At 44.4% G+C, this 21,622-nt stretch overlaps 1 long non-coding RNA gene and 1 pseudogene across 2 annotated transcripts in view; both read right to left on the reverse strand.

Annotated features, from left to right (window-relative positions):
* Positions 1-14,917, reverse strand: part of Rps18l4 (ribosomal protein S18-like 4) — a 49,837-nt pseudogene extending 34,920 nt beyond the window's left edge. Inside the window, exon 1 of the transcript XR_015652370.1 lies at positions 14,331-14,917. The product of XR_015652370.1 is annotated as a ribosomal protein S18-like 4, transcript variant X2 (transcript). The remainder of the gene's footprint in view (positions 1-14,330) is intronic.
* Positions 1-21,622, reverse strand: part of LOC147996938 (uncharacterized) — a 49,323-nt gene that overhangs the window by 27,354 nt on the left and 347 nt on the right. The window lies entirely within an intron of this gene.

Raw genomic sequence — 21,622 nt, forward strand, 5'->3', positions numbered from 1 at the left:
TTCAGATGAAAATGTAGTAAACAACAGCAACAGATTACACACTGCAGAAGAAGTGTCCCAAGGTGAAATATATTTTTTAAGGTCTTAAAAGAATTAGCTCCTGGAGAGATGGCTCGGCGGTCAAGAGCACTGACTGTTCTTCCAGGGGTCCTGAGTTCAATTCCCAGCACCACATGGTGGCTCACAACCATCTGTGATGGGATCTGATGCTCTCTTCTGGTGTGTGTGAAGACAGTGACAGTGTACTCATATACATAAAATAAATAAATAAATCTTATTTTAAAGATAAGAATTAGCTGGCATCTGATCTTTGCTGGGTACGGTGGCTCATGCTGGCAATCCTAGAACTCAGCAGGTTGGGGCAGAATGATTGCTGTCAGCTCGAGGCCTTCGTGGGCTGCACAGTGTGTGTGAGTACAGCCTAGGCTACAGTGAGACTCCGTCAAAGGAAAACAAAACAGACAACAAAAGGAACACAGCTATTGGTTCCCAGTGTATGTCCACTTGGGAATCTCAGAATAGGGACAAAGAAGTGTAGAACAAAGTATTAACCCCAATTTCTCTCTTTTTCAATAGAATCTGTCTGACTCTGACTCCCAAGGGGTACAACTAAAGGTATATGCACCATCACACCTGGTCCCAATTCTCCAAGTTTAACAATAACTATAAACTTACAGAACCCAGACCTCTGGGAAGTGACTGAGCTCACAACTTACCCGATCAGAAAAGTCAGCCACCAGCTTGGTTAAAAGCCCACACCAGAGTCTCCATTCAGAAGACCCCAGCTCCAGCTGTGGGCCATACCCTACAACATAGGGTCTTTACGTGAAAAAAAATCAAGTAAATTTACAAAAAAAAAATCAACAACCATTCACCCACAGAAGGTAAACAAACTGCTAACGAGAACACGAAAATATGCTTTTGTTAATAATAAGATAAAAAAAATAGAACAAATATCACTATACACTTACCAGGAATTCAGAAATAAAACCACACAGAGTGTTAACTGCTCATGAGGATAAAAGGCTAAGTATGATTGCCTTGGACAACAGTTTTCTGCTTCTTAAAAGGTTAAGCATGCTGGGGTGATGGCACACACTTAATTAGCGTATCAGTTAACACATTAATGACACCGCAGATCGGGTACCAACCTGCACTGATGCTGCATTAACAACGAAGACGGAAAGTTCCTCTCGGATTAATTTAACCAGAGTGAACTCAACTTTGAGTTCTCCACTTTTAAATCCCATCTTTCATCTCTGCAGTTTGTGGTTACTGGGCTGTCTGTCGTCTGTCTGTTGTGCGTGTCTGATCTGTCTCTGTTGCCTGTGCCTAACGAAGGGCTTTGCTATGTATTCATTGAACAACACAGAAAAAAACAGTGGAATTCTTTTCCAAAAATTTTTGCAGAGTCTCATGAGGGAGGAGGGTATTTACTGGCCCCAAGCGACCCAGACTAGCACTTAAACCTCACACAGGTGTTAACTACCTCTCCCCACACCTTGCTTCTGATTTTGGTGGTAGATATTTGTTCCAAGATTGCTTTCAACTTGATGGCTGCTTTCAGTAAATGATTACCACAATATATATGCATTATTCTGCATCGGTGACACAAAAGACTTCATAATTTAAGATTCAATCTCTGCATTTGGCTTAGGTTTTAAAAACTGATTGCTTAGGAAATTCAAGACACAGTTAGGTTGGTTACACTGGTTTTTTAAAAGGCAGATTAAACCAAAACTGGCTTCTGTGTTAGTGACTTTTCTATTGCTGTACAAGGCACCAGGAATAAGACAACTTATAAAAGAAAGTGTTTACACTAGGGCTTATGGTTTCAGAGGGTCAGAGTCCAGGAGAGCAGAGGAAAGACATGACAGTGTGAATAGCTGCAAGCTTATATTTTGGTCCGCAAGTTGGAATCAGAGAGAGAGAGAGAGAGAGAGGAGGACATGGAGAATGGTGTGAGTCTTTCTGAAACCTCCAAGTCCACCCAAGGCAACACACCTCCTGCAACCAGGCCACACCCCTAATCCTTCCCAAATAGTTCCACTAACTGGGGACTAGGTACTCAAACAAATGAGCCTATGGGCGCCATCTTCATCCAAATCACTACATGAGCATGATTGTGTTGTTTTCTTGAATGCAAGTTAAACCTAAACAGGATGAGTACACAGTAGGACAGCAGGTTATGTACTTGTTCTTAAATTATGAGTAACATAACTTCAAAGTCAGGGAAAAATTGGTTTCTTTGAAGGCAAGAGCTATTTCAGAAAAATATTCCACCACAAACTCCAGCGCTCAAGAGGCAGAGGCATGTGGATCTCCCTGGTTTGAGGCCATCCTGGTGTACAGAGGGAGTTACAAGACAGCCAGGGCTGCAAAGTGAGGCTCAGTTTAAAAAAAAAAGTTAAGCACACCTGGGAGACCAGGGCAGGAAGATTTGAAGTTTAAAAGCAGCCTAAATGGCTTGGCAAAGTCCCAATGAAAAACCAGAAAAAAAAAAAAAGAAAGAAAGAAAATAAAGATAAAAAAAGGAAAAGGGAAAAAAAAAAGGAGAAAATTGGGAACGGATCCTGGCCCACAGTTATCCCTCTGTAGCAAATAATTTTAAAAGTCAGGCACAAACTTACAAGGGTTTATTTGGCTTTGTCTGTCTGTTTGTTTTTGTATTGTTAGGGATGAAACCCAAGACTTTGTTCAGGGTAGGAAAAGACATTACCACTGAACTACATCTCTAGGTCCTGCTATAATTACAACTTGTAATGTAACTTCCTGTCTCAGTTATTATTATTATTATTTTGATAGAACACCATGACCCAAAGCAACATGGGAAGGAAGGGTTTACATGGCCTACGTATTATCCAGATCATAGTCCATCATGAGGGAAGCCAAGGCAGGAACTCAAGCAGGGCAGGAACCGAAGCAGAGACCATGGAGCGATGCTAATTATCAGCTTGTTTTTTCATGCAACTAGGACCATGAACCCAGGGGTGGCACCAACCATTGTGAGCCGGGTCATCCCACATCAATCATTAATCAAGAAAACGCCCCCACACACCCTGGACAGGCCAATCCGATGGAGACATGTTTCACAAACAGCTTCCCTCTTCTCAAGTGGCCCTAACTTGTGTCAAACTGACATAGTGGTACATAGTATTGGATGATTTGAGAACACAACTTCCTCTACAGCAGAGGAAGGGACAGGTTGGGCAGGATTACCTACCACGTCCAGCTTTTAGCCATATATTACGAATGTCAAAGTTAATTTCCAGATATTTGCTCTTAGGTGGTCCAACCTCGACATCTATGATATGCTGATGCTCCAGACTATACCAGCCGAGGCCTAGGAAGGTGGAGACAGTGGGAGGGTAGGAGCTGGAGAAGAGAATGTCACAAGAAAAAGGAGTGCACACCACACTGGTAGACACTCGGGTGTGAGCATAACTCACAGCTGAACCAGAGCCTCCCATCCCTTATAGATGGCAGGAGCCTGCTGAAAAGGGAGAGGAGAAACCTCAGTGTGGCATCTACTCTCTGTAGCCTGTCGTCTCTGCCATGTGTCTGTCACTTAACCACCTGGTCAGGGAATTCCCAAGAAGGTATTAAGAAGGATCAGAACCTTTGTTCTGTTATCGTTACAAAGTCAGTAACACCTGATTATTGAAAAAAAAAATAGCTTGCCAGGTAGGGTTGGTGGTACACTTTTAATCCCAGCACCTCGGAGGCAGAGGCAGGCAGATCTCTAAATTCAAGGCCAGCCTGGTCTACAGAGTCTGAAAACAAAAGAGAACAAAAGTAAATAAAGAAAAGGAAAGGAAAGGAAAGGAAAGGAAAGGAAAGGAAAGGAAAGGAAAGGAAAGGAAAGGGAAGGGAAGGGAAGGGAAGGAAAGAGAAAAGAATACGGAAGCCATTCTGTTTCCTGACTGTGTGAGGGGTAAACTTTTCACTGCCCTGACAAGTACCTGAGACAAACAGAAGGAAGTACTTGTTTTTAGTTCGCTGATGAGGATGAGGTTGCAGACCATGGTTGGTTGGCTCCATTGTCTCTGGGCTATGGTGAAGCAGTGCATCATGACATGTGGGAGCAAAGCTGCTTCTGTCCTAGCCACTGGGAAGCACAGAGAGGCAGTGAGAGGGCTAGTGCCCCAAAGAACATGCCCTTGGCACCATCAAAGCCCCATCACCTCTCTTCCAACACTACCAGCTTATTGTGAATCTATCAATGGATTAGGCCATCGATTAGGTCAGAAACCTCATGTTCCATTTCTCAATGATTGGATCTAAGAGCTAAGACCAAACCCTAAACACGTGAGCCCTTGGGACATCATTCACATCCAAACCATAACAATGGGTGTTTTGTGACACAGTTTTACTATGAAGTCCTTGACTCATTATGTGGCCCAGGCTGGTCTCAGACTTGTGGAAATCCCCTTTAAAAGTGCTGGGATCTCAGGAATGTGCTATTTAGCCCCAGCAAGTGTGCAAACTCTTGTGTGTTTGGGGGTGGAGGGAAAGGTTAGGATCATCTCTTTGTTCCTGATGCTTGGAAATTTCACAGTAGATGTTCTGAATTTCACCATCTGCTGAGATATGGGTTAATTTTTATTTAGCATATTCCTAGTTCTCTGGGCCCTTTCAGTGTGAAAACAAGACAAAATCAGAGCAAGTCACTGTGGTGACAGGAACGTTTTCATTCATCTTATGATTTCTTTTCTTAATTTTTTTCTGGAATGCCCCTCCATGTGAAGGTCAGCCCTGAAGGTTGCATCTTATGTAAGGGTCCGAGGATCACTGAAAGTAGAGACCCCAGACTCGAATAGTATGCAAAGACAAGGAGCGTTTATTTTGCAAAAACAGCCAGCACGCCCGGGTCAACCAAGCAAGCAAAATGGCGACCACAGGGGAAGCTCACAGGCCCCTTTTAAAACCAGTAAGGGGTTTACCAGTTGTGGTTAGGTCACCTTCATCAGGATTGATTGAGCTTATGGTATGGGATATTTGTTCTGATTGGTTCGTACCTTGACAGGGAGAGGGTTACCTGATACAGACTTTTTTATATCTCTTGTAAACCCTCGGCCAAATGTCAGGGCAATTGCTGATTGACTGCCCTTTGAGTTTTTTCTGAGAAGCCTGGGGCTGTCCTACGAAATTGAAGCTTAAGGCCTAACATGGCTGGCGGTTCTAAAACAGAGTGAGTTAGGTCCTCTCACTTTAATCCTCTGTCTTTCCTTCCTTAGCTGCTTCTGAACTTCCGCTTGATTTCTGGGAGATTTCCTTAACTGAAATCTCCAATTTTCTTACCATGTTTTGAATTTCCAAGAGCCCTCTTGTTGTTCTGTATGGGTCCCGTTATTTAACAACAGCAAATCTAGGCCGGGCAGTGGTTAGTGCGTTCTTTTAGTCTCAGCACTCGACAGAGGCAGGCGGATCTTTGAGTTTGAAGCCAGACCAGTCTGCAAAGTGAGTCTAGAACACCCAGGGTTATTACACAGAGAAACCCTGTCTCAAGAAATAAAACAGCAAACGTGGGGCTAGGGAGATGCTTCATGGTTTAGAGCACTTATGGCTCTTGTCGAGGACCCAGGTTTGGTTCTCAGCACTCACATGGCAACCACAACCATCAGTAACCCCAGTCTTGAGGAGCTCAGGCTCCTCAGGCACCTAAGGTATGTACATGGAGCACAGACATACATCAGGCACGGATCTCATCCATAGCAAACAAACCATTTCAACTGCGTATAAGAACAGCAGGTACAACCTTTGCGCATCTCTTTGACTGTATTAATTACAGTGATTCAGAAGGTTTTCTTCTCATGAACTATCCTTGACCCTTTGAGTGATGTTCTTGGCTTGTTTGCTTGGGGTCTTGAACTCCTCAGAAAGTTCCCTCTGGAGTTTGTTATCCTGTGATTGCCTGCTCTTGTTTAACAGTGGGCACTAGGGGCTGGGGATTTAGCTCAGTGGTAGAGCACTTACCTAGGAAGTGCAAGGCCCTGGGTTCGGTCCCCAGCTCCGAAAAAAAGAACCAAAGAAACCACCACCACCACCAACAACAAAAAAAACAGTGGGCACTAAAATAAATAAAAATAAAAAAAAATAATAATTTGAGCAGGGTGTGTATGGTAGCACATACAAATAATCCTAAACTTTGGTAGGCTGAGACAGAAGGATTACTGGAAGTTGGAGGATTACTGAAAGTCTGAGGTCAGCCTGGGTGTAGATTTGAATGAGGATGTCCTCCATGGGCTCATATATTTGAATGCTTGGTCCCTAGTTAGTAGAGCTGTTTGGGGAGGAAGTGTGTCAGTGGAGGTGGGCTTTGAGGTTTCAAAAGCTCACACCGGGCCCAGTCTCCCTTTCTCTGTCTCCAACTTTTAGATAAGATGTAAGCTTACAGCTAGTCTCTGCCTGCCTGCCAATCACCAAGCTCCCAGCCATGATGGCTATGGGCTCACCCTCTAAAGCTGTAAGCACACCCCCAGTTAAATGTTTTCTTTTGTAAGTTGCCTCGGTCACAGTGTCTTTTCTTAGCAACCGAAAAGTAAGACATTGGGCTACATAGTAATACAGTTCACTTTTCCATGTTTTGACTATGCCATTTGTCAGGGAACCTCAAACTCATAGACTAGACAATTATGCTCTTTGGTTTCTAGTTTTACTTAACAGGCTCTTCAGAAAATGTTTTAGTGTCTGTCTTGAGGGATAGATGTCTGGATACTTGTATCTGGTCTGAAAAGTGAGGAGCATGGAGTGGCAGCCTTCAGCCTCAGTAGGCATGGGAGCAGTCACACTGCACATATAGGTAGCTCTTAAACCAGGGGCTCAAACAATGTTTTCCTGAAAATGAACCTTCAGTCTTCTGGAAGAGGTCAGGAAGAGGCACTCAGGGAAAAACATGGAAGAAACAATAAAAATCTGTTCTCTCTCTCTCTCTCTCTCTCTCTCTCTCTCTCTCTCTCTTGTTTAGATTAATTTGTTTTACATATGGATATTTTGCCTGCATGTATGCATATGCACCATGTACATGCCTGGTGCCCAGGGAAGGTCAGAAGAGGACTTCAGATCCCTTGGAACTGGAGTTACAGATGGTTTTGAGTGCTAGGAAACATCATGTGAGGGCTAGGAATTAAACCGTAGTCTTCTGCAAGAGCAGCAAGTTCTCTTAATTGCAGAGCCATCTCTCCAGACCCAACAATCTGTTTTTTGTTTTTTGTTTTTTAAGTAATTTCCATATGATTTTCCTAGATTTAGATTTCTGGTGTCCCCATCTCCTCAGTCCTGAGCTTCACAAGAATTCTGCAGTAAGATCGGATTAGCTCTCTGCCTCTGTGTTAGTCAGTGTTCTATTGCTGTGAGGAGACACCATGACCATGGCGATGCTCGTATAGGAAAGTACTTAATTGGGGGCTGGCTTACAGTTCAGAGGTCAGTCCACTATTATGCTAGGGAGCATGGCAGCATGCAAGAAGACGTGGTGTGGTGCTGGGGGAGTAGATGAGCATTCTACATCCACATCCATGCACGCACGCACGCACGCACACACACACACACACACACACACACAGAGAGAGAGAGAGAGAGAGAGAGAGAGAGAGAGAGAAGAGTGCAGTGATTTCATATGGGCTTTTGAACCCTCAAAGTCCACCCACAGGGACAGACTTCCTCTAACCAACAAGGCCACACCTCCTAGCCCTTCTAATCCTTTCAAACAGTGCTACTGCTTGGAGACTAAGCATTCAGACCTGTGGGCCTGTGGGGCCATTCTTATTCAAACCACCCCAGCTTTTCACTCTCATGACTAGAATGTAGTTACTTGGCTTCTCCTTGTTGGAGTTAGTACTGGTCCATCTATTTTTCAGATTCTTAATAGTTTTTAGTTAATGTTTTCATTCTGATCTGTTTTTTTTTAATCCCCATCCCACCCCGACCCCCAACACACACCTTATCCTTTGGCTTTCTGCTTCTCAAATGGGTGCAGGCACAGCTCCATTCCAACTGATGGTGTCCTATAACTGTAGTTCTAACACTGACAGGTTTTTTTTTTTTTTTAGTCTTTTCAGAGGGAGCAAAATCAGATGTACACATGCAATCTGACAGCTTTATTAGAGACGTCTTTAGAACTTCCTGTACGTTGAGTCATGGGTGTGATGGGTGTGGCTCTGAGGGTTGGAATTGTTGTTCCTATTCTTAAAGAGGAAAAATAGTTTGCCCCAGACCATGGAACCAACACAAACTTGCCTCTGCCAAGACCCTTTCTGTTTCTATACAAACACGCACATCAGAAATTACAAACGGAAAACTACAGCAGATGCAGTCCACAGAGATTTTTATTTGGCCCCTTGAAGGTTTTTCAGACTCAAGAAACTTCCTATAAAAAATAAAGTGTTGGGACTCCCAAGAAACCCAAAACTTTTGTTGCTTGCGTACAGGCACCAGGCTTTGACATACCAAGAGAAGAAGGAAGGAAAACCAAAAGACCCATCAGTATTAGAATTGTATTACTATAGGCCCCACCAGCTGGAAGGGAGTTGTGCCTAGACCTGTAAATGTGGAACCTTCCTCTGGTCTGCCATAGTGCCCAGGATGACCTACCACCATCTGCCTGCTAACAGGACTCCCATTCCTTCATCGTCGTCACATATCTTGTCTCTGGCTTCATTTGTGCTATAAATGGATTTTAGTTGAATTTGAACAATGAGGTTTACTGAGCAGCCTGCTCTGGCCCTTACTTACTTGTGATAACAACAACCACAACCACCACCACCACAACAACAATAACAACAACAACAACAACAACAACAACAATAATAATAATAATAATAACTCGGCCATGTTAGCTGCTCCTTTTATGGCTGTGCCAGTGGTTCAGGCAAGGACCTCCTGAATTCTTTCCCACCTCATCAAGAGATGATGATGAATCCAGGAGTGGGAATCTGAAGCTCAGAACAGAGACTCTGAGGCAGGAGGAACCAGAGCTGAATCCCAGTAATAGCAGCATTCTAAAGAAAGTCCATTAGCTCCCACCACCCACGTCCTACAGCTGTCCTGATGCCTTCCCTTTAGTTCCTATGTAATTTAGTGGACTCTACCAACTTTTCCAGTGTCTTTTCAGTACATTTCTTACATACACACACACATTTTCCTTGCCTTCAGCTAGAGTTGTATATCATTGCTTAAAAAAAAAAAAATTGTCCTGTTTTTCGAGACAGGGTTTCTTCATTTAGCCTTGGCTGTCCTGGCACTCTCTCTGTAGTCTGGTCTCATACTCACAGAGATTCAAGTGCTGGGATTAAAGGTGTGTGCAACCGGGGGTTGGGGATTTAGCTCAGCATTAGAGCGCTTGCCTAGCGAGCACAAGGCCCTGGGTTTGGTCCCCAGCTCCGAAAAAAAAGAAAAAAAAAAAGTGTGTGCAACCACAGCCTGGTTTCATTTGTTTTAATTTTTTAAAATAAAATTTTGTGTGTGTGTGTGTGTGTGTGTGTGTGTGTGTGTGTGTGTGATATTCATTTAGGGGTATGTGTACATACATGCAGACACTTGTGGGGGCCGAAAGAGGGCGTTAATCCCCTGGAGCCAGAGTTACAGGTGGCTATGAGCTTCCTGAGGAAATGGGAACCACAGGAAGGTCCTCTGCTAGAGCAATATGTGCTCTTAACCACTGAATCCTCTCGCTGAACCCAGCCCTGTTTTGTATGTTTTGATAAAGTCCAACTCACGTGTTCCTTATCACTAATATACTAGTCTACTCCTCCAGATGGGGGTTTCATTTGTAAAAAAGGATGACGTGGGTGCCGGAGAGTTGGCTCAAACTTAAGAGCATAGCTGTTCTTCCAGAGAAGCCGTGTTTGATTCTCAGTACCCACGTGGAAGCCCATGACTGTCTGTAAATCCAGTTCCAGAGAATCAGGCACTGTGGTGGGTTGGTCTGGTGCTGCTATTGTCCAAATCCCAAGAACTGCTTGCCCCAGTGAATTCTGCCCCAGTGAATTCTTCTGTACACCCTATCCCCGGTTTTCTCTGATTGGTTAATAAAGATGCCTAAAGCTGGACTTGGCTGAAGAGAGCAGAGGTTTCCAGGCTTGGGGTCTGAGGTAGGGACAAGGAGAACAAGAAAGAGAGGGAGAAGGAAGAGGTCAGTGGGGTGGGGCGGGGGTGGGGAGCATGGATCGTAAGCACGTGGCCATGCCGGTTAGCGTGATGGAGTAGGAACAGCCCCTGCAGAATGTGGCAAGTGATATCTCGGGATTGCCACAGGGAAGTGGCAAAATAGCACAGAGGGCTGACATCTGCTCAGCTCTAGTGCTCTGAAGCTTACTCTAAATCTAAAGATCTCTGTGTCTTTTATCAGGAAACAATATGGTCACAAATGGGGTTGAAACCCCTAAAAATATTTAAAGACAACAAGGAAATATAGCGGCCTCCAGAATAATAATTAATACAACACAACACTTTCTTCTGTCCTCTGTGGTCTCCGGGCACACGTGTGGTGCATACATGCAGGCAAAATACCCCAAACATCCATGCACATAAAAAGTTAAAATTTTTAAACAATTTCAAAGGAAACTGATATATATATCTTACTGTTCCATTGTCTTAATAGAGAAAATAATTCCAAACACTGCATATTACCACTAGATCTCATGGAAAAGAGTGCATGAATTTACCACCAGTCATAAAAGTGGAGACACACTAAAGGCATTCAAGACACGCCACTATCCTAAGCAATTATGGGTTTTGTTTGTCTGTTTTATTTTATCTTCAATTCTCTTAAGGTATAGTCTTGTGTAGCCCAGATGGACTGAAACTCATTGTTAAGCCCAAAGACCTGGAAGTCCTGCTTGACTGCTGGGATTGAAAGCAGCGTCACCACATCTGGCTACAAGCACACTGACAAGAGCAATTTCGCATGTGTCTAAAGGATAAACTGATTAAAAAACAAATGGTGGAGCACACCTTTACTCCTAAGCCCCAGGAAGCAGAGGCAGGTGTATCACTGTGGGTTCAAGACCAGCCTGGTCTACACGGCAGGTTCCAGGATAGCCAGGAACAGCCTCTATATAGAGAGACCCTGTCTCAAACAACATCAAAAGAAACCAAATGGACAGATGTGAGAAGTGGACAGAGGAAGGCCTTTCTTTCTAGAACAACCTTTTAAAACTAGGACGCAAAGTATAGGATTCAGTTTCGCGTTATCACGAAGGCTCTGTTTGTTGATGTTTCTGCCCCTCCCCTTCCTCTCCTCCCAAATACTATACATTCTGTGACTCTCTCTCTCTCCCTCCCTTTCTGCCCTCTAGTTCCCCTTCAAGGTTCTCATTCTAGTTTCACGGCCCACACCCCCTTCACACATAATAAAGATTCAAAAGTAGGACCACGTATGAGAGGAGATGTGTTGTCATTCTGGGTCTTTCTAGTTTACTTAGGATATTCTAATTTCCCATGGTTCCATTTTTCCTTATGGCTGCACAAAGCTTTACAGTTTATGTGTATGTTTTCTTTATACCCTGATGGACATCTAGTTCTATTCCTAGTTCTGTGACAAGTAAAGCAGCTAGCCTGGCTGTGCAAGTGTCTCTGTGAGAGCACGTAAGGGTCCTTTGGTGGGGGCAGGACAGATGGCTCAGTGGTTACGAGCACTCGTTGCTCTTACAGAGGCCTCTGGTTTGATTCCTGGGTCCCACAGAGTAGTTTACAACCAGCGATAACTCCAGTTTCTAGGGAACCCAATGCTCTCTTCTAACCTTCCTGGGCACTAAGCACACAAGTGGTGCATATGTGTGTGGGGAGGGAGTGGGGTGTGTGTCTATGATTGGTACAGCTCAGGCTATTTTTAGTATTTTTGAGAAACCTCCATACTGATTTCTATAGTGGCTGCCCTGGTTTAAAATCCTATTAGCATTGAGTAAGAATTCCTTTTTCCCCACAACTTAGCCAGCATTTGATGTCATTTGCTTTCTTTAAAACCATTCTGATTGGTATGAAATGAAATCTCAACGTAGTTTTAATTTTCATTCTAACGACTATGGGTGTTGAACACTAAAGAAAACATTGGCCATTTGTGTTTCTTATTTTAAGAATTGTCTTTTCAACAAAAAGCCCCAGCATAGAGAAGGGGAAGTGGGCACAAAGTCCCACCCCTAACCAAAAAGCTGTTTGCCATTGTTACCTGCTGGGAGAGGGACAATCAGTTTTCTCCAGTTGTGTGACACTGGCTTTATCAGTCACACTCTAGAGCAGATCCCACACTCAGGAGGAATTGACCAACACAAAACAGATTCCACTGTGTGTGTGTGTGTGTGTGTGTGTGTGTGTGTGTGTGAGTGAGTGTGAGTGTGTGTGAGTGAGTGTGTGAGTGTGTGAGTGAGTGTGTGTGAGTGTGTGTGATTGTGTGTGATTGTGTGTGATTGTGTGTGTGTGTGTGTGTGTGTGTGTGTGTGTGTATTTCCTGAGAGAAAGAACATGAAGCTGGATGGGTAGAGAGGTATGGAGGATGTGGGAGGAGTTGGGGGAGGGGGAAGAATGTGATGGAAATATATCATATAAAAAAGCCAATAAGGGGTTGGGGATTTAGCTCAGTGGTAGAGCGCTTGCTTAGCAACTGCAAGGTCCTGGGTTCGGTCCCCAGCTCCGAAAAAAAGAAAAAAAAAAGCCAAGAAAATAAATAATAATAAAAGATTTGTCTGTTCAACCTACTAGTCCATTTATTGATCAGAGTACTCATTTTGGTGTTTCATGTTTGTGCTTATGTAGTGTAGATATTAACTTGACGTCTGAATAGAACTGCTGAAGATTTCCTCCATCCTCATCTAAGCTGGTTTGTCTCTACAGTGATAGTCTCCTCTGTGGGAAAGAAGCTTTCTAAGTTGGTGCAATGCCCCTTGCCAGGTTATTTCTGTGCTGTTCAAGTCCTTTCCAGAAAGCTCTCTTACACCTATTTATGCTTTCAGTGTTTAAGATTTTTAATTCATTCTGAATTAATGCTTTTGTGCAGTGTGAGAGATATGGATTGACTTTCATTCTGTTGAGAGTGAGTGTTCGGGTTTCCCACCACCACTTGTTGAAGAGAAGTATGGGGGAGATCCAAGGGGAGAAATCCTTTGTCAAGCCCGTGCTAGTCACAAGGTAAGCCATGTAGAGAAAAGTCATAAAAAGAAAGGGTGGGAAGCTAAGTTCTGGACAAACGATGAGAGCCGAGGATGCCAAGGACAAATGCTTAGATTCAGAAAGCCAAAGGAGTCTTTAAATAGAGTGCAGGGGCTGGAGAGATGGTTCAGCAGTTAAAAACATGCACTGCTCTTACAGAGGGCCTCAGTTCAATTCCCAGCATCCGTGTCAGGAAGCTCACAACTGCTTGTAACTCCAGCTCCAGGGTATCTGATACCTCTGGCCTGCAAGATTTCCTGTACTCATGTACACAACACACACATACACACATACACACACACACATACGCACACACACAGAGTAAAAAGAAATCTTTAAATAACGAGGTTTAAACTGATATGAGCTGTCATTCCCTTCTGATCGAAAAACCAATGCTGTTTACCCACAAATCCCACGTTCTAGGAAAACGAAATGAAAATCAGGAAGTGACATTGTCACATCAGGCAGAGAAGGAAGAAGCTTTAGGACGAAGACAGTTATCTGGGTCAAATCATTCACTTATAAATAAAAAAAAATGGGGACTGGAGAGATGGCTCAGTGGTTAAGAGCACTGGCTGTTCTTCCATAGGTCGTGAGTTCATTCCCCAGCAACCACATGGTGGCTCACAGCCATCTGTAATGTCATCTGATACCCTCTTCTGGCATGCAGGTGTACATGCAGATAAAGCACTCATACATATAATACATACATACATACATACATACATACATACATACATACATAAAATTGTGGCATTTCTATGAGTAATATCAACAGAGAGGAAAAAGGTTAAGAATCATGTCTACAGTGATATTATTCTTTTAAATTTTAAAGAACTAGGTTAGGGAGGCAGAGGCAGGCAGATCTTTGTGAGTTCAAGACTAGCCTGTTCTACAAAATGAGTTCCAAGATAGCCAAGACTGTAACACAGAGAAACTCTGCCTGGAAAAGCCAAACAAAACAAAACAAACAAACAAACAAAAAACAAACAACCCCCCCAGAAAAAAAAAACCCAAAAACCAAGAAAGAAAGAAAGAAAGAAAGAAAGAGAGAAAGGAAGAAAGAAAGAGAGAAAAGAAAAAAGAAAGAAAGAAAATCCAAAACCTAACTAAAAGTGTGAGGCTATGTGGGAATAAAAAGAAGCCTGAAATTTCAGCGATGGTAGCACAAATGTGCTTTTATTTACTTTTCTTTATTTTTCATAGGCATATAAACTAATTATTAACAGCAAAGGCCCAAGGAGTCATTTCTTCTTGGATACACTCACAGTACGGCCGCTGTGGCCAGTGGTCTTGGTGTGCTAACCGCGGACACGAAGGCCCCAGAAGAGGCACAGCCCACCATGGGCTCGAATTTCCTTCAGCAGCTCCAGGTCCTCACACAGCTTGTTGTCTAGACCATTGGCCAGAACCTGGCTGTACTTCCCACCCTTCACATCCTTCTGTCTGCTCAAGAACCAGTCTGGGGTCTTGTACTGTCGTGGGTTCTGCATGATGGTGATCACACGCTCCGCCTCAACCTCCGTGAGCTGGGTAGCCCTCTTGGTGAGGTCAATGTCTGCTTTCCTCAACACCACATGAGCATATCTCCGCCCCACACCCTTAACGGCAGTGATGGCGAAAGCTATTTTCCGCTGCCCATCGATGTTGGTGTTGAGTACTGGCAAAATGTGCTGGAACTTCTCAGAGATCACTAGAGACATGGCGGCCGCACAAGCGGCGGTGCGTAGGACTCCTTGGAAGTTTATTTGCTTTTCTTAATCTTGAGACGGGATTTCATGTATCCCAGGCTAGTTTCTAACTCACTCTATAACCCTGGAAGACATTGAACGCCTGATCCTTCTGCTTCAACCTCCTGAGAGCCGGGTTTGCAGGCAGGTAAATTTATATCGCTTCATTTCTTATACCTATGAGTCAGTGGGTAGGATGGCACAGTTGCTGATGAGCTCAGGGTGGTGGAAATTCCTTTTGTTTTTTTCTTTTCTTTTGCTGGGACAGAACCGAAAGGGTCTTGTACATATCAGGAGAGTGCTCCACCGCATAGCCATGCCCCAAGCCTGGTTCCAACATCTTGAAGTTGGAATCCTTCTACAAGTGATTCATAAAGCCGTAAAGCAAAGGGATCATGTGGTGGGGTGGAGGGTACAGAGTGGGTGGGGGTGGGGGATGGGAGGGCAGTAGGGAGGTGGAGGGTAGAGGAAGGTGGGGGTTAGGGAGAGTGTGGGGGTGGATGGGGGAGTGGGGAGTGGAGGGTGGAGAATGGCTGGGGGCATGTGCCTGGGTGAAGGGTGGGGTAGAATAGAGGGTGAGTGGGTGGGGGTGGGGAAGTAGGGGCTGGGGTAGAGGATGGGTTGGGGGCCTCAGACCAGCTACTCTGTGCTTTGGTCTAGAGCGTCATGCAAGCCACCTGCCACCTAACTAGACCCAAAGCTGCTGGAAATACAGTGAGCAGATGGAATCATTACTGGAAGCATAGACTATGAAATCTGTTATAAAGGAAAGGAGAGAGAGGTAAGAGAGTAGCTAGGGTGAGGGATACAAGGACGTTGGTGTAACTGTAAGGCCTTTCTATGCTTGCCCTAGCTTTGAATAGTGCCATTGAGACTTCTAGTCATTTAAACCAGCTTTAGGCCTTTGGTTCTGTAGTCCCCAATTAACTAGCACCTACTACTTGTGTTAATCCATTTCTATTGTTCTGTCTGCCCAGTGGCTTGTTACAGCTCAGTCTCTAGCACTGGGCCTGCTGCTGGCGAATTCTCTTGTTACCGAGTCTCTCCCAGAGTTCTCTCTCTGCCTGGAAGTCTCAGCCTTCCTTTCCTGCCTTTGCTATAAGTCATCAGCTTTTTATTATAATAAATGAGGAGGTGAGAGAGAGGGTGTTTACAAAATATGATGCAGCCTGTAATCAGATCTCTTGTATACAAATCAGCATTTGAATATAATGCAGAGACCATCGTTACAGATGTGTGTTTAATTGTTGTAACCAGAAAGGAGTTGTGTTTTGAGGAGTGGCTAAGCAGAACAGCATAGTATTGCGTCTTCAAGAAGGTGGAAGGGACAATGACAGGCCTCAGAAAGGAGACTTGACCCTCTTTGATTTTGTCAGGAAGGAAGTGAGGGAAATTCAGTAGCTAAATATGTGGGTGTGGAGGCAGGAAATTGAGGAAGTTCACACCTGAAACTTAAAATTTCCTATGAAGTAGGAAGCAGTCAATTGCCAAGAGTAGTTGTGGGATGGGGGAGGGGGACAAGGAATTTGCTAAAATAGATTGTAAGGCCTCTAAAGTGGAGCACAATTTTAACTAAAGAAGATTCAGGGTCTAACCCTTGAAATAAATGGCTGATGTGGCTCTGTGGCTCTGAATGGGTGGTTACTGTGGCCAACAGTTAAGGACAAGAGGTGAAGACTGGAGAGAAGGCCAAGCAGTTAAGAAAGAGCACTGGTTGTTCTTCCAATTGACATGAGTTCTGTTCCAAGCATCTGCATGGCTCCCAGCGACTTCAGTCCCAGGGGATCCAACACCCTCTTCTGCCTTCTTTGGGTATTGTACATACATACATGCATGTAGGCAAAACATACATATACATACACATTTAAAAATAATAGTATGAGCCTCAAACACAAGGCCTCCTATGATTCCTTCTCTTCTTGGACCAGCCATATAAACCAAAGCCCCTGGATGAGGACTCTGATGGGCTCTGCTTGACAGAGTGAACCTCTAAGAATCAGCAAAGTCAAGCTTGTAGAGGTTAGTGCCAATGGAGAATGAAGGACAACAAGGCCAGCTCAGGCGCTTGTGGTGTATGAAACAGGCAGCTTCTAATCAAAGATTGGAAGAGTGTACAGGGGAGGTGTGACCTTGACTGTCAGCCAAGCAGGAGACAGATGCCTTCCATGAAACTAAAGTGTGTAGATATTTTAACAGCTTTTCTCCCACCCCCTAACCCCCACCCTTTTTTTTTTTTTTTTTTTTTTTGGCTTTTCAAGACAGAATTTCTCTCTGTAGCCCTGGCTATTCTGGAATTTATTGTGTAGACCAGGCTGGCCTCGAACTTGAGGTCCGCCTACCACAGCCTCCAGAGAGCTGGGACTAAAGGTCTGCGGTTGCTAGCAACTGGCTTAATTTGTTTGTTTTTCAGTATTTTCAAGGATTGAGCCAGCAGTTAAAGTGACATACAGTCTAGAGGGGAGAGGCCCTGGTCAAAGGTCAGGCTCTGTCATTTATTTGCTAAGCAATCTAGCCAATGACGTCAGTCTTTGAGCTCAGTTTTCCTCCTGTGAGATAATGAGCACTGTCAGGATTATCACGTGGATCAAATAGGTGGTTGGGAGCTGAGAACTGCGGTGATCTACACATATAGGTGGCTGTTACTATTACTGCATCATGACTTCATGGCAGCATTTGCAGCCAAGTCCTTGATTCCTTACTCTAAATTTAGAATAGGCTTGGGAAGAAGGCTGGGTAAATACTAAAACATTTACTGAGTGCTAGTCTTTGTCAGTAACTGAGATAGGCAGGGTGCCTGTGAGATGAAAAAGCCCAGATCCATACTTTTGGAATTCCCAGCCTGAGAGGCAAACACGGTGTCCTATTGCATTGTACCATGGTATAGTGGTGCAGCAGGGAGCCTTGCATGAGCCTGGAGGAGGGACACATGCGTCTGAATGAGCTGCTTTTATGGAGGAGACGCCAGTTGAGCTGACTCTTTATCATGCCAGTGAAGAGCTATTCTGCTCTGTAACATTAAGGGTAGAGTTCTATCTAGAATCCAGGGTATGACCCACGGTTACAAATTTGCTTCCACATCATTCTTTGGCCAAAAAGAAAAAGGTATTTCTTGATCCCATGTGGGAACAGACTCCATGGGTTTGCTAAAGGTCTGGCTGCCATGGGAACCCCACATTCATATTCTTGCTTAATCTCTTTGCAATTTACTGTCAACCACATGCTGTCATAGTGTGAAAGCACAGCTCTCAGTTCCTAGCTAGGAGGTGTCATGCTTCCCAACTCTGCATGATGAAGCCTGCTGCTGGCTGGCTGTCACACTTCATTCAGAAAAGGAAAGGCCAGTGGGTCACCGTGTGGATGGACAGCTCTCCCAGGAAAGGTGTACTTTTTAAGGGTCATTTCACACACACACACACACACACACACACACACACACACACACACACACACACACACACACACAGTTATTGTTCTATGAGCTATAATTCCTCTATTCCACAGGTGGAGACAGCTGGAGTAGCTGGAGTAGCTGGCTAGCCAGACCAGCCATGTCAGCTAGCCCTGGCGTTAACGGAGAGATTCTGTCTTGAAGAATAGAGTAGGGCTGGAGAGATGGCTCAGCGATTAAGAGCCCCGACTGCTCTTCCAGAGGTCCTGAGTTCAATTCCCAGCAACCACATGTTGGCTCACAACCATCTGTAAAGAGATCCGATGCCCTCTTCTGGTGTATCTGAAGACAGCTACAGTGTACTTATATATAATAAATGAATAAATCTTAAAAAAAAAATAGAATAGAGTAGAGAGTGAACCAGCAAGGCTCCTGATGGCACGTTCATCTGTTCACATGTATGTGGCATATATATTCATACGAATCCATACACATATGCATCCTGCACACACATATCCATACATTTGTGAACATGCATACATGTATGCTCACTATACTCACATACAGATGAAAAAATCTTAGCTGTTCTGTAGGCTGAAAGGAATACAAGTATTCTAGAGAGATATTTTTAGAATTAATTTTCTTTTTGGCATGCCTAAAAGGTAATGAAAAATTTCCAAAGAGATACTTAGACTCTTCCCTTTGGCTACCAGATGATTGAAACCAGGACCTCAAGGAATTGAAATTTTCCCCTGGGATCTCAGTCTGGGATAAGAAAATACTAAAGCCTGGTGCTAGCTGGAGGAGAAACTTGTCTCCCCGGAAAGATTCCACGTAGCGCTAGCAACTTCTCAGACTCTCTTGTAACCACCTTGTAGGATAGACTGAAACCCTGACAGTGGTGGTTAATGACAGATGTGGCCATGCCTTGACCCTTGACTGGGACTACATAGACTTTATCCTCGAGTCGGGACCCTTCCCAGTGTAGCCACATTGACTAAATTCCCTTTTCTGCTTTCCATCAGTGGCTCCTAATTGGTTTGTTGAGGATGGGCACTGAAGCCTCAGTTGTCAGGACTGCCAGGGTAAAGGCTCTGACAGCTCTGGGTACCCAACTCATTTCCTCCTCAGGTTCTTCTTAGTGCCTGTCTCGGTTAGGGTTTTACTTGTGAGCAGACACCATAACCAAGGCCATTGTCATAAAGGACATTTAAATGGGGCTGGCTTACAGGTTCAGACTTTCAGTCCATTATCATAAGGCAGGAGCATGGCAGTGACCAGGCAGGCATGGACTGGAGCAGCTGAGAGTTCCACCTCTTGTTCTGAAGGCAGCTAGGAGAAGCCTGGCTTCCAGGCAACTAGGACAAGGGTCTAAAGCCTGTGCCCACAATGACACACCTACTCCAACAAGGCCACACCTCCTAATAGTGCCACTCCCTGGGCTGGACATGTAACCCTCACAGTGCCCCACTGCTCTGGCTTCCTCCCTCCTGTCCACCAGCCGCTCTCTACCCCACAAGCCCATTTATTTATTCCCGGCCCTCACTTATTCACTCAGAAAATTTCTTACTTGGTGGCCATCTCAGAATAAAGTTTTATGTATTGTTTTTGATCTACACACTGTGATAGGAACAGAGCCTGCACAAAAGGGGGAGCACAATAGAGACAAAAACCTGAATCGACATACAATTCGAATGCCTTATTACTCAATGAAAATGCTAAACAAGGAAGGCTTAGTGTGGGGCAGGGTAGAGAACCAGCCTAGCATGCACAAGGTCTCATCTGCATCACTTAGAAGGAAGCTGGAACCTCTTGAGTGTAAAGGATTAGTAGCTGATTTCACTTTGGGGGTTGGACTGAGACAAAAGTAGGGGATAAAAACAATTCAACTCCTCCCTCCCTTTCCAGAAAAGCAGTTATCTGGTTTTAAAAAGGAAGGACTGTAATGATCACATTAAAAGAGAAAAAAAAGCTGCTGACATTTCCAGGGAGGGAGCACAGTGTGTTCCAGGGAGCATACATTGAGCTGACTGGAACTTCAGGCTACTCTGACTAACTTCCCAAATGATGTGAAAGCGATAAGGCTGTGGCATTCTGGAAAAACTTGACACAGATGGCACGCTAAGCCAACTCCATGGAATATTTTGATAGTGCTAATGGTCACTCAGTCTAAAAGACTATGGCTTGAAGTCAGGACAGCTGGACACGTCCTGTGCATACTAAGCACCTGTCACAACTGGGCTTTTCTTGGACACAAGCAGACAATTCTGACTTCTTTGCCAAGTAGGGACAGTGAAGGTGAGGGGAGACTTGAACAGCTGAGACAAATCTGTTTTATCTTTGGGGTTTTGGTTCTTTTAGCTAGTTTTTCACTGTGTAACCCAGAAAGCCCCAGAACTCACCATGCAATTCAACTGGCCTTTCACTAGCAGCAGTCCACCTGCCTCAGCCTCCCAAGTACTGGGGCTACAGGAATGAACCACCATGCTTGTTGTTGAGACCGAGTCTGATCAGATAAGTTTTATGTACAACATACTAACAAACCATGCGTAGTCTCACCATACAGTGTTTGCTGTGAGACAGGGTCTTGCTGTGTAGCTCAGGATGGCTTTAAATCCACAATCCCTCTGCTCTGAGGGCTGGGACTTCAGGTGTCTATAACTAAGCCTGGTGGCTGTCACTGTTTATTCCCATTTTCTAGGTTGTGCATTGGGTGGGGGGCAGAGGAAGGCCGAAACAAACATACTTGCTCAAGATCATAGTTAATAAATTACAAGGGAAAACTTAACTCCAGGTTTGCTTGGCCCCAAAGCCTGCATACTTTTTCTTTGCCACATTTGCCTCCCCAGCATTCCTGGAAATCCTCACTGATGAAATGCATCGGTCATCTTTTAAAAAAAATTGTTTTAAGGTAATGATATGATCTAAACGAAAGGAAGCAGGAAGCAATAAAAACAAGCAATCTTTATGAAATTGCTTTTGACTCTTTAACCCTTGATCAGGAATCCTTCAAGGCAGGAAGGGCAGTACACAGACAGCCCCCTGTTACAGAAGGGGAGGTGGGGCTGAGCTTCCCACTCCATCAAAATAGCATTGCCACAAACCCCTGCTGCAGTCTGTCCCCACTTCCTGCCCTCTACAGCCCACTCCATACCATGTTCTGTTGAACTCACTCAACGTGAATTTGTTCTTTATTTGTTTAGAATCCTAAGCTCTGCGTTCCTGGGTAAATGAAATTAAGATGTTTCAACCAGTCTTGCGTTTCTTTTCCTCCCTCCCCCCTCCCTTCCTCCCTCCCTCCCTCCCCCTCCCTCCCTCCCTCCCTCCTCCTTCCCATCCCCCCCTTTGTTTTCCTATACCC

The sequence above is a fragment of the Rattus norvegicus genome, chromosome 1 (genome assembly GCF_021556685.1).
Source record: "Rattus norvegicus strain SHRSP/BbbUtx chromosome 1, alternate assembly SHRSP_T2T, whole genome shotgun sequence".
Taxonomy (NCBI): Eukaryota; Metazoa; Chordata; class Mammalia; order Rodentia; family Muridae; genus Rattus; species Rattus norvegicus.